The 10,000-nt window shown below is 46.9% G+C and overlaps 2 protein-coding genes across 19 annotated transcripts in view; one reads left to right on the top strand and one right to left on the bottom strand.

Annotated features, from left to right (window-relative positions):
- The window catches only part of LOC122248774 (required for excision 1-B domain-containing protein), a 164,596-nt gene extending 157,972 nt beyond the window's left edge, over positions 1 to 6,624 (bottom strand). Inside the window, exon 1 of the mRNA XM_043009068.2 lies at positions 5,923 to 6,624. The gene's annotated coding sequence lies outside the window, so the exon portion shown is untranslated. The remainder of the gene's footprint in view (positions 1 to 5,922) is intronic.
- LOC122248773 (adenosylhomocysteinase-like 1) overlaps positions 1 to 10,000 on the top strand; it is a 234,930-nt gene that overhangs the window by 134,799 nt on the left and 90,131 nt on the right. Inside the window, exon 1 of one of the 18 annotated variants that reach the window (XM_086556498.1) lies at positions 6,475 to 6,517. The exons of 13 other annotated variants lie outside the window; for them this stretch is intronic. The gene's annotated coding sequence lies outside the window, so the exon portion shown is untranslated. Of the gene's footprint in view, positions 1 to 6,474; positions 6,518 to 6,584; positions 6,744 to 10,000 lie in introns of those variants that run through there. 4 more of the 18 variants (XM_086556453.1, XM_086556484.1, XM_086556420.1 and 1 more) reach the window with 4 other exon arrangements.

The following is a 10,000-nucleotide window of genomic DNA, read 5'->3' on the forward strand; positions in this document are numbered from 1 at the left end:
GTTGCTGGGTTTAGGGGGTGGGTGGGTGGGTGGGTGGATTGGGAGGACGGAAGGCAAGCCAGAAATTTCGCAGGCATCTCCTCACGCCCTCTCGCCTTATCCTCTTCTTCTCTCGCTACTTTCCCCTTCCCTGCTTCCCCGTCTTCTTCCACACCTCTTCCTTACTTCTTCCCCTTTCCTTCTCTCCTCGCTCCTCCCTCTCACCACCTCCCCTTTCCCCTATACAACCCTCTCCCTATTCATCTCCTTCCTTCTTCACTACCTCCCTCTCTCATTCACCACCTTCCTTAGTCCCTTCTTCCTAACCTTCCTCCTTCCCTTTATCTCCACTTTCTCTCCTCCCTCCCTCCTTCTCCACTCTCCACCCTCCCTCCTTCCCCACTTTCCACCCTCCCTCCTTCCTTACTCTCCACCCTCCCTCCTTCCCCACTCTCCACCCTCCCTCCTCCCCCCCTTCCTTCCCCCTTTCCTTCCTCCCTCCATCCCCTCCTTCCCCTGTTTCCTCCCTCTTTCTCCTCCTTCCCATGTTTCCTCCCTCCTTCCCCTCCTTATCCCCTCTTCTCCTTCCTCTCCCTCCTTCCCTCTTCTCTCACTCAACCCCGAGCTACCGAGCTACCCTGGTTCTGCTGACTCAAAGGGATCGTTACAAGGCTGTCTATCCTCCAGTGGTCGAGCCTCGCTAAATGCCAAGTCGAAGGAGACGTAAGTCCGTGAGCCCTTGGGAGGAGGCTGTGGGCATGGGAGTGGGAGTGGGAGTGGGAGTGGGAGTGGGGTGTGGAGTGTGGGAATGGGAGTGGGAGTGGGAGTGGGAGTGGGGTGTGGGGTGTGGAGTGTGGGAATGGGAGTGGGAGTGGGGAGTGGGGTGTGGGGAGTTGAGAGTGGCGAGTGTGAGTGGAAGTGGGAACCGGGAATCGACTCAAGGATTGGCCTGATTCCGTGGAGTTGTCTTCCGAGTGTTGATGTAGCCTCTCTTCTCGCTGGAATTTTTCTTCGCAGGGGCTCCGGATTTGCATCCTAAAGGCTCGCTCACTTAAACTCGACGGAGCTTCACTACGCAGTTTGCTTTACACCAAACACAGGATCTTATTGCTCGGAACGCATTTTGCATAATCGGCACGGGTTTCACACCAAGTGGGATTAGGAGCGAGTCCTTAGCTCGTGTGGCCGAGCCGACGAAAGAAAGTAGAGGGATAGGCTTGAGAGACAACTCGTAGCATTTGCATATAAATGAAATTAATTCGTAGCAGGAGACGTTCCAGATGTTCAGAACGCTGTGGCGGCGGAAAGGAAGATAGCGTGACGTGCAAGTTGCAACCAAGAAACCCACGAGCCGATAGCGATCCTGTTGTCCTCTTTATGTTGCAAGTTGAGGGAGGGAGTCTGGGAGAGGGGAGGGGAGGTAGGCGGATGGGAGGTATCCTGCACGCACACATGTCTTTCTGTTGCCTTTATTGGTATTCGTAGAGGCCGTTTCAGGGGAAAAAATACAAGGGAATGTGAGAATGAAAGATGCGAGAGAATTTTGACGAGGCCGGATGAACTTGACGAGGCTGGATGAGATTGTGGAGCTTGGTGGTGTGTTTTGTTATCGCTGCTGTTGCACGCAAGCCATATGAACGGAGGAGGAGAAGGAGGACGAGGGGGAGGAGGAGAAGAAGAAGAAGGAGAAGAAGGAGAAGGAGGAGAAGGAAGAGGAGGAGGAGAAGAAGGAAAAGAAGGAGAAGAAGGAGAAGAAGGAGAAGAAGGAGGAGAGGGAGAGGAAGAGGAAGAGGGAGAGGGAGAAGGAGAAGGAGAGGGAGAGGGAGAGGGAGAAGTGGGAAAAGGATAAGACTGAAAATATGAAAGGTGTTATGTAATTACATGCTTTAAATTCCAGATATACGATTCCCAATAGGCAAGAATAAGTGGGTTTTCGTTTCAAAAGCCTAGCTCCCAAAAAAGTTCCATAAGTGAGACGATGCCCTTAGTAACCTGGTAGAACATACCAAAGTTGTTATTGATACAGGGAATATTTTTCCTATGTTTTATGCAGTTTTGTGTGTCCCATGATTGTTTCACCTTTAAAACCGTGACATGAAAGCTAGCTCAGCCCCTCCTCGTGCAGTATAATTAAAAATATCACCCCTGGTTTCTTTCGGATATATTTTGGGATAGGCCTACTCTCATATTTTTTTTTTCCACACTGACTTACTCACTATCCCGCTTACCCCTCACCTATCTTCGCATTCGCTCAGACTTACCCAACTTTCAACATTACCACTACCATCTTGTTTACCACCGTGCCTTCACGATTTATCAGTTATTTTTATCAAGCGCAGTAAGGCTGGCAGATCTACCTGGAGCAAAGCAGAGGGATCAGTTTTAACTACAGTATGTCAGCTTCTGCTCTGTCTGTACATGTCGTAAGCAGATAATAAATATAGGCTTTAACAAAACTGTTAGATTGGTGAAGCCAACCTTACCAGACCAGCTACACTTCAAAGTCATTAGGATTTAGAGAATACAAAGCTGCCTTTTCACTATTTTGATAGTTATCATTATCATTGCTGCTCCTGTTGGTATACTTTTTATGGTTATCATAGTCATTGCCATTCGTATAATTTTGCGATTGATCATTATCAGTGTCGTTATTATTATTACGTTGATAGATACTTCGTTTTTACGAAAATATTGAAATGCACAGATCTCCAAATGTTTGTTTTTATTAGTGTCTAAAACGTTATGAAAAAACAACGTGTGCCTCCATGTCGAAAACAGTTACAATGAAAGACGGAAATTTAGAGTTTTAATGTTTTTATATATATATATATATTTCAAAATTATTTTACAACGGGTAACCCGCTGCTATTCCATTTGGGGATTTTATATATCTTTTATTCGGGTGCAATTAATGCATTTTTTATTGTTAATATTTGATAATTCTATACATAAATTAAAGACTTATGAGCCGTAGATAATGCATTGTAAAATTGGAAAACAGTCTTAAACGACATTACACAAATAGATGGCCACCCGTGTCCCACTGTAACTTTTCTAAATTCAGTTTCATCGGTAATCGAATCACCTTCGCTGCCCCAGCCCTTTGCCACAAGAAAATGCTTTGTGTGCAAAGAGTTATAGAAGTTAATGGTATTATTATCCTTTTTCTGTCTGCAATGAGAATTAGAGCTCAAAAATATTGTTCATAAATTATTTACAATTCCAAACGCTTATACACACATTCACACACCATATATATAAACACACACATTCACATACCTATTCACACACGCATATATATACATACACATTCACTCTCACTCACTCACTCACACACACACACACACACACACACACACACACACACACACACACACACACACACACACACACACACACACACACACACACACACACACACACACTTGCCTATGCTTACGAAGCGGTAGTCAGGACATTTATCTGGGGACTTCATTGTTCATTGGAGATGACAAGTTGCAGTTAGACTGAAACCTTAACGTTTGAAAGTTCTAACACAGACTAAACTAACATAATGTGGGCGGGGAGGGGGGTAAGTGAAATGTGGAATGTGAATGCCGTAGACTTTTGGCAGCCGAGGTAATGAGGCTATCCCGCGCAAAATAACAAATTAAAAGAACTTTGTTTGGTTTGTATTTGAGATGTTGGGCGCTTACTCACTACCTTTGTAAATTTAACGTTCATACTCTTGCATTGGAGGGTATCCAGATGTGGAGTACTTGGCCGTTGTATTTGTTCGTTTGTGTTGACCCAGAGTATGTTTTGTTCGTTTATTTCACTACATTTTATTTTTAAAGTTTCGCATACCCGTGATGCTCTTTTACCATGTTTGAATTCCTGCTCCATTGTCTCCTGCATAGAATAAGGCATCCCCCTCCTCAGTCGCCTCACTCTCATCCCACGGTCGGGAGATGTAAATGGAGGCTTGTGTTGTAAACTGCGGATTGTAACTCGGGGCTTAATTCCGTCATTAGGCCAGATCGATGGCTCCGTTGGCCGCCGCTGCTTGCCCCTTTGCTCTCGGTCATGAATTCTCGCTGTGTATTACGTCTGTCGGTTTGTTTATCTTGGGTCTCTCTCCCTTCTAGTTTTCTTTTTTCTTGTCTTTTCTCTTTCGTGTTTTGCTCTTTCCTTCGCTCGTTATTTCCTCTCTTTCTCTTTCCTTCGCTCCTTATTTCCACTCTCTCTCTCTCCTCTCTCCTTTATCTTCTCTTCTCTTATCTCCCCCCCCCCTTTCTCTCTCTCTCTCTCTCTCTCTCTCTCTCTCTCTCTCTCTCTCTCTCTCTCTCTCTCTCTCTCTCTCTCTCTCTCTCTCTCTCTCTCTCTTACTCTTACTCTTTCATACACCCATGCACTTTCCCTCTCTCCTCTCCCCTCCCCTCCTTCACCCCCTCCTCCTCCCCGATAACACTGATTTAAGACATCCATCTTAATTGGTTGGGTATCTGAAGAGCCGCTTTGACTACTGATTGAGGAGTTCAAGCGAGTTGGTAATTGGTGAGTTCTGTTCGACTAAGTAAGCATTTCAAACTTTGTCTTCTGGGGCGGGATGGGTCGGGGTGGGACGGGGAGGGGGGGGGGTGAGCGGTGGGCGAGGGTTTTATGGTGCGGTGGTATGGGAATGATTGGGGAGAATCGTTGGTTTTATCAGTGGTGAAAGTAGTAGTGGTAGTAGTAATAGTAGTAGTAGTAGTAGTAGTAGGGGTTTAGATCATCATCTTTATCATTATTAATCTTCTCCTCCTCCTCCTCTTCCTCCTCCTCCTCCTCCTCCTCCTCCTCCTCCTCCTCCTCCTCCTCCTCCTCCTCCTCCTCCTCCTCCTCCTCCTCCTCCTCCTCCTCCTCCTCCTCCTCCTCCTCCTCCTCCTCCTCCTCCCCCCCTTCTCCCCTTCCTCTCCCCTCCTCCTTTGCCGTTCCATTGAACCTTCCACCTATTTATTTTGAACATCGTCAGCCTCGCCATTATTACTTCTTTTTTCTCTTCCCATTCCGCTCCGCTGGCATGAAAATAGATTTAGAAGGTAGGGGTGGAATAAGGGGTGTGGGGTTGGGGTGATGGGGGAGTGTATTAGTGTTTGTGTGTGCGTGTGTGTATGTGTATGTGTGCGTGTGCGTGTGCGTGTGCGTGTGCGTGTGCGTGTGCGTGTGCGTGTGCGTGTGCGTGCGTGCGCGGGTGCGTCTTTCTCAGGATTTGTGATTGGGTTGAGGGGGGCGTGTAGGTATGTGTGCGTGTGCACGTGTGCGTAGGAGCGAAAGCAAATTAACAGAGTAAACATATCGGAGGAGAACATTGTTAGGACAAGGGGCGAGATGCTAGTGAGAGTGATACTTAAAAGCTTTGTTTGTTTTTGAAGGAAGATCACACCGTTGAGTGAAACGTACGAGCCTTTTTGCCAAGAAAGTCGCGCTCTTCGGAGTTTTATCAAGAGAATGATGTCATGACTCGCTTTTCTCCGAGGTATCTCTTCTTTTTTAACGTAAAATTTGCTCTTGACAAACTCATCATAACGTCTTTGTAATCGCCTCCACAACCTCGCCATCACCTCCACCACGTTGCTATGTGTGTAATCACCACCATCGTATAACCCTCGGCTCAAGCATCACCACCGTCACCATCTGCACCATCTCCATCATCCCCCTCGTACGCACCTCCACCCTGGCCTCCTCCTCTCTCCCACACGTCCCCATCTTGTCCTCCCCTCCCCCCTCCCCCACTCTCTCACTATCCAACCCCCCCCCCCCCATACAGGTAGCGGGATCGTTGAAGTCGCAGGTGGACAATATGCCAGCTCTTCGTCTTCCCGGAAAGGGAAGTTACTTTGCTCTCCTGGGAATTTCTACGGAAGTCGCCGAGTGCTCGAGCGATTTGCAAGATAGCATGCATTGTGTGTAACCGTTACTTACCTTCGTTCGTCCGTGGGGACGGCAGGTGCTGGGGATCGGGTCGCCGCGGTGAGTGGCCGGTGGTGACGTCCCGGTGTGCCTTGCAATGTTGCGAACTGGCTCTGCTATGGCACAGGTGGGAAGACTAACTCAGATAGTCTTGGTACTATCTGTTGTTGAGTCTTGAGCACTCGCGTTATTGTAAATTCCATTGCATTTTTTTCAATCTAACGATCGTTCTGGTAATTTGAAGTTAAGACAGCAATTGTAATTGTTCAAACGCCGATTTGGATCGCTTAAACACCATTTATTTTTTCTCTTTGAAATTGCTCCTTTGACCTAATTGAGTGGTGGGAGTTTGATGGTCACTCGAGTTATAACTTCTTGCTAAATGTCAGTACCACCCGCGCGACTACACTGCCTGATCGCAACTGCCAAAGGGGCGGTAAAACCCTCGTCCTGAAGGCCACGCCCACACTGCCTGTGACTGGAGGTGGCACTAGGCCACGCCCCCCAAAGCGGGTTAAAACCAAGCTCGGTTGCGCGGCTGTGGTGGCGAGAGGGAGCGTCGGCAGTGCCTGTGTGAGGTGCAGAAGTAGTGGCGGTGCGTGTGGTGGTTAGCCGCCTCCCCCCTCCCCGTTCCCTAGCCGGCACCTGACACAGCTGTGCCAGTCCCGCAGTTACCAGCAGTGCCCCAGCCAGTGTACACGCTCTGCGCCCCGCTGTCTGGCGAGTAACCCACGTTACTCGGCCCCCGCTCGCTCGTGGGCATCAGCCAAGTGTCTACAAGCAATAGTAGTGCTCGCTTTGAAGGACACGCGGAGGAAAAAAAAACTTTCAAGGTGAAATTCGCGTCGATGATCATCATAGAGCATTTTATTCGTTTAAAAAAGAATGCAGTTTGTGATGTTTTTATAGTATTTGCAGCATTATATCTTCGCTTTGTTATTGTTCTGACATACTGACGCAGGTTTTGACGGAAACACGTGTAGACGAAGGAGGTAGTTGTGGTGACGTAGTCTTCACTGGTTAAAGTTGTGTGTTGCCTCGGACCGCCGTCGAAGTGTAGCGGGGAGGCGTTGGCTGCGGTAGAGGAGGAGGAGGTAGTGGAGGGGGGAGGGGAGAGGGGAGAGGGATAGAAGAATTTTTATATCGAGCGTGAAAAATAATCTGTCCTCGGAGAACTTACTGTCCGAGGCGCCGATGAATGGGCGTGGGTAATAGCAAGAACGGCAAGAGCAGTAGCTAATAATACCATCGTAAGTTTGGTTGTTCCGAACTCGGAATGAAAACGTGTTTTTTTTTTTATACATTACGATATTTAGGTATTATTATCAGCGTATATCTGCCTTTCTCTGTATTTATTTGCAAGTATGTAGCCAAGAGTCCCGGGCCGGGTCAAGTGCCTGTACCTAGAAGAAAAACAAAAATAGTAACATGATATCAACGAAGTACGTATTACGTCGAGGGTGTCAAGTATAAACTTTAGTTTGCGACGCAGAGCAGTGGAAAGTACTGGATGTGCGCGTCAAGGTTGTCAGTCCCAGAGAAGCTGTTACGATGTTGCAGTGCGAGGGTGTTAGTGTGTTATGATTAGAGTGTTAGGCTGTTGGTTTATTTGATTTATGAATGAGTACGAGTGTTAGACGCATCGCAAAAGAAGGATGTAAGAAGGGGCCGCTTATTTTAATCCCGGGTGTAGGAAGCCAGAGAGAAAGCGAAGGGCTGGGAAGGGATTTCCGGAATCTGGGAAGCGGCGAGGGATAATGCGATTGGGATTAAGATGGATACGAAGGGAGGGGGAGGAGCAAGAGGGGAGAAAAAATAGGAGGAGGAGGAGGAAGAAAAGAGGATTGGTTAAGGCCAGGGAGATGCTGCGGAGTGAGATAGAAATTTGGTGTGGGAGGCTCGTCACGACGCTCAAGAAATGGCAGAGGAAAAAGAATAATGATGGCGATAAAAATAATGGTTCTGGTAGTGAGGATGATGCTAAGGACAGTGATGACAGTAATGATGATAGAATGAAGATGATGATGCAGTCATTGATGATGATAATATTGGTAATGATGAGAGAAATAGTGAAAATAATGATACTGATATTATTGTTGCTATTTCTACTTCTATTAATATTTCTGTGTTTACTTATATTTCTACTTATACTTTTAGTTCTACTTCTACTTTTATTCTATTACATCTTCTTTTTCACTACTGCTACGACGACGACTGCTACTACAAATTATTATTATCATTATTATTATGCAAATGATGATGAGAGAGAGAGAGAGAGAGAGAGAGAGAGAGAGAGAGAGAGAGAGAGAGAGAGAGAGAGAGAGAGAGAGAGAGAGAGAGAGAGAGAGAGGAGGGGATGTAGGTAAGGTTGAGAAAATTACACACACACACACACACACACACACACACACACACACACACACACACACACACACACACACACACACACACACACACACACACACACACACACACACACACACAAAGAAAAATAGCGATGAAGCGAGGATGGGACTCGGAAGGGAGGAAAAGTGCAAAGGAAAAGATAAAGAGACAGAGTAAGGGATAGTTCAGCCAGACGTGAAAACCGCTCGTAAAATAAAGCGGAGAAAGATATGGATGGTTTGAGATTGAAAACGGACTGTTATTGGTTCTTGTGTAAATTACGTTCCGGCGGAGAAAGCGAAAGAAAGATAGAGGAGGAGGAGACGGGGACGGAGACTGAGACGGAAAAAAGCAGTATGTGGAAGGGAATAGGAGCAGGGAAAGGGGGAGGAAAAAAACAAAATAATCGCATAAGCAGGGGAGGGACGCATAAACACGGACAAACAGGAGAAACGGTACGGAAACCGGCCGAGCCTCCGCGCAGACTGAAACCCGCAGGTACAGCTGATTGCCGAGATGCGCACCGGTGCTACAACAGCCGCGATGTCTCTAATCTCTTCATGTTGAATAGTAGTATTTGCTTCGGCTACGGCAGGTAGTTCTTGGCAACGGCTGGGAAGGTAGGGAAGTTTAGGGAGCCTGAGGGCGGAGTGGTTTATACTACCCCCCCCCTCTCTCTCTCTCTCTAAACTCCCCTCCCCCTCCAGTGAAGAGCTGATACTTGAGGTGATCACCAAGACGGGAATCAATATAAAGAGGTAGAGTGGGTCGATAGGTTGAGCGGCGTTTTTGTGTGTGTGTGTGTGTGTGTGTGTGTGTGTGTGTGTGTGTGTGTGTGTGTGTGTGTGTGTGTGTGTGTGTGTGTGTGTGTGTGTGTGATTATGGGTGTGTTTGTCCTATTCACAGTTAGTATAAAGAACTGTTTATCATTTTTTGTTTCTGTCAGGTAGTGCTAGTTTGTCAATTTGTTTGCTTGGTTTTATCTTTATGTAAACCAAAATTGATTATCTGGTGACCTTCACTGCCAACGCGGAGACAAACATTATAATAATGTAGTCATAAAGCCAGCGTAAATATTAGTAAAGTCACTGCCTATCACGTAGTAAAGTGAAAAAAACATTATATCACACGGTATATACTTTGTCTGTTGCAGCAAACGCCTCACAATCCAAGTAAAACCACACCATACTTCAAAATACACTCCTATTTTACTATTCCTTCCCTTTCCGTTCAGCCGAGATACACTTAATCTCTTCCAGTAAGCTTTTTAAGATGCACCATGGCACCATACATTTCCCTGTCATCGTTCCTTTCGGCTTCGTGTTTTCCTATAGTCGAGGTTGAACGGATGAAAGGGGGAAGGAAGGGGAGGGGAGGTGAGGGGGGAAGGGAGGGTGAGGGGGCGGGGCGCGTTTCCTATTCAAATACTTCTGGTTTAATGGCGTGCCATGGATGTTTTGCGTCCGGAATTTTCGACCTCGCTTGTTTTTATTTTATTTTATTTTTTTGTTATTTCTAATTGGTATTCTCCCTGGCCACCGAAGGCAAGAAAGGTGTATTCTTTGCTTCTATTTTGCACGAGGCAAGATGAAAGGCTGAAAGTCGGCTGGGAGTGAGGAACGCGTGGGGAGGAAGGAATAGGAAGGCAAGGGGGTTAATGGGGTGAAGGGAGGGCAGAGGAAAGGGTAGGGGGTAAAGCGGACGG

This window comes from Penaeus japonicus, unplaced genomic scaffold, assembly GCF_977035675.1.
Source record: "Penaeus japonicus unplaced genomic scaffold, GWHDUDI00000001_assembly GWHDUDI00000003, whole genome shotgun sequence".
In the NCBI taxonomy this organism is placed as follows: Eukaryota; Metazoa; Arthropoda; class Malacostraca; order Decapoda; family Penaeidae; genus Penaeus; species Penaeus japonicus.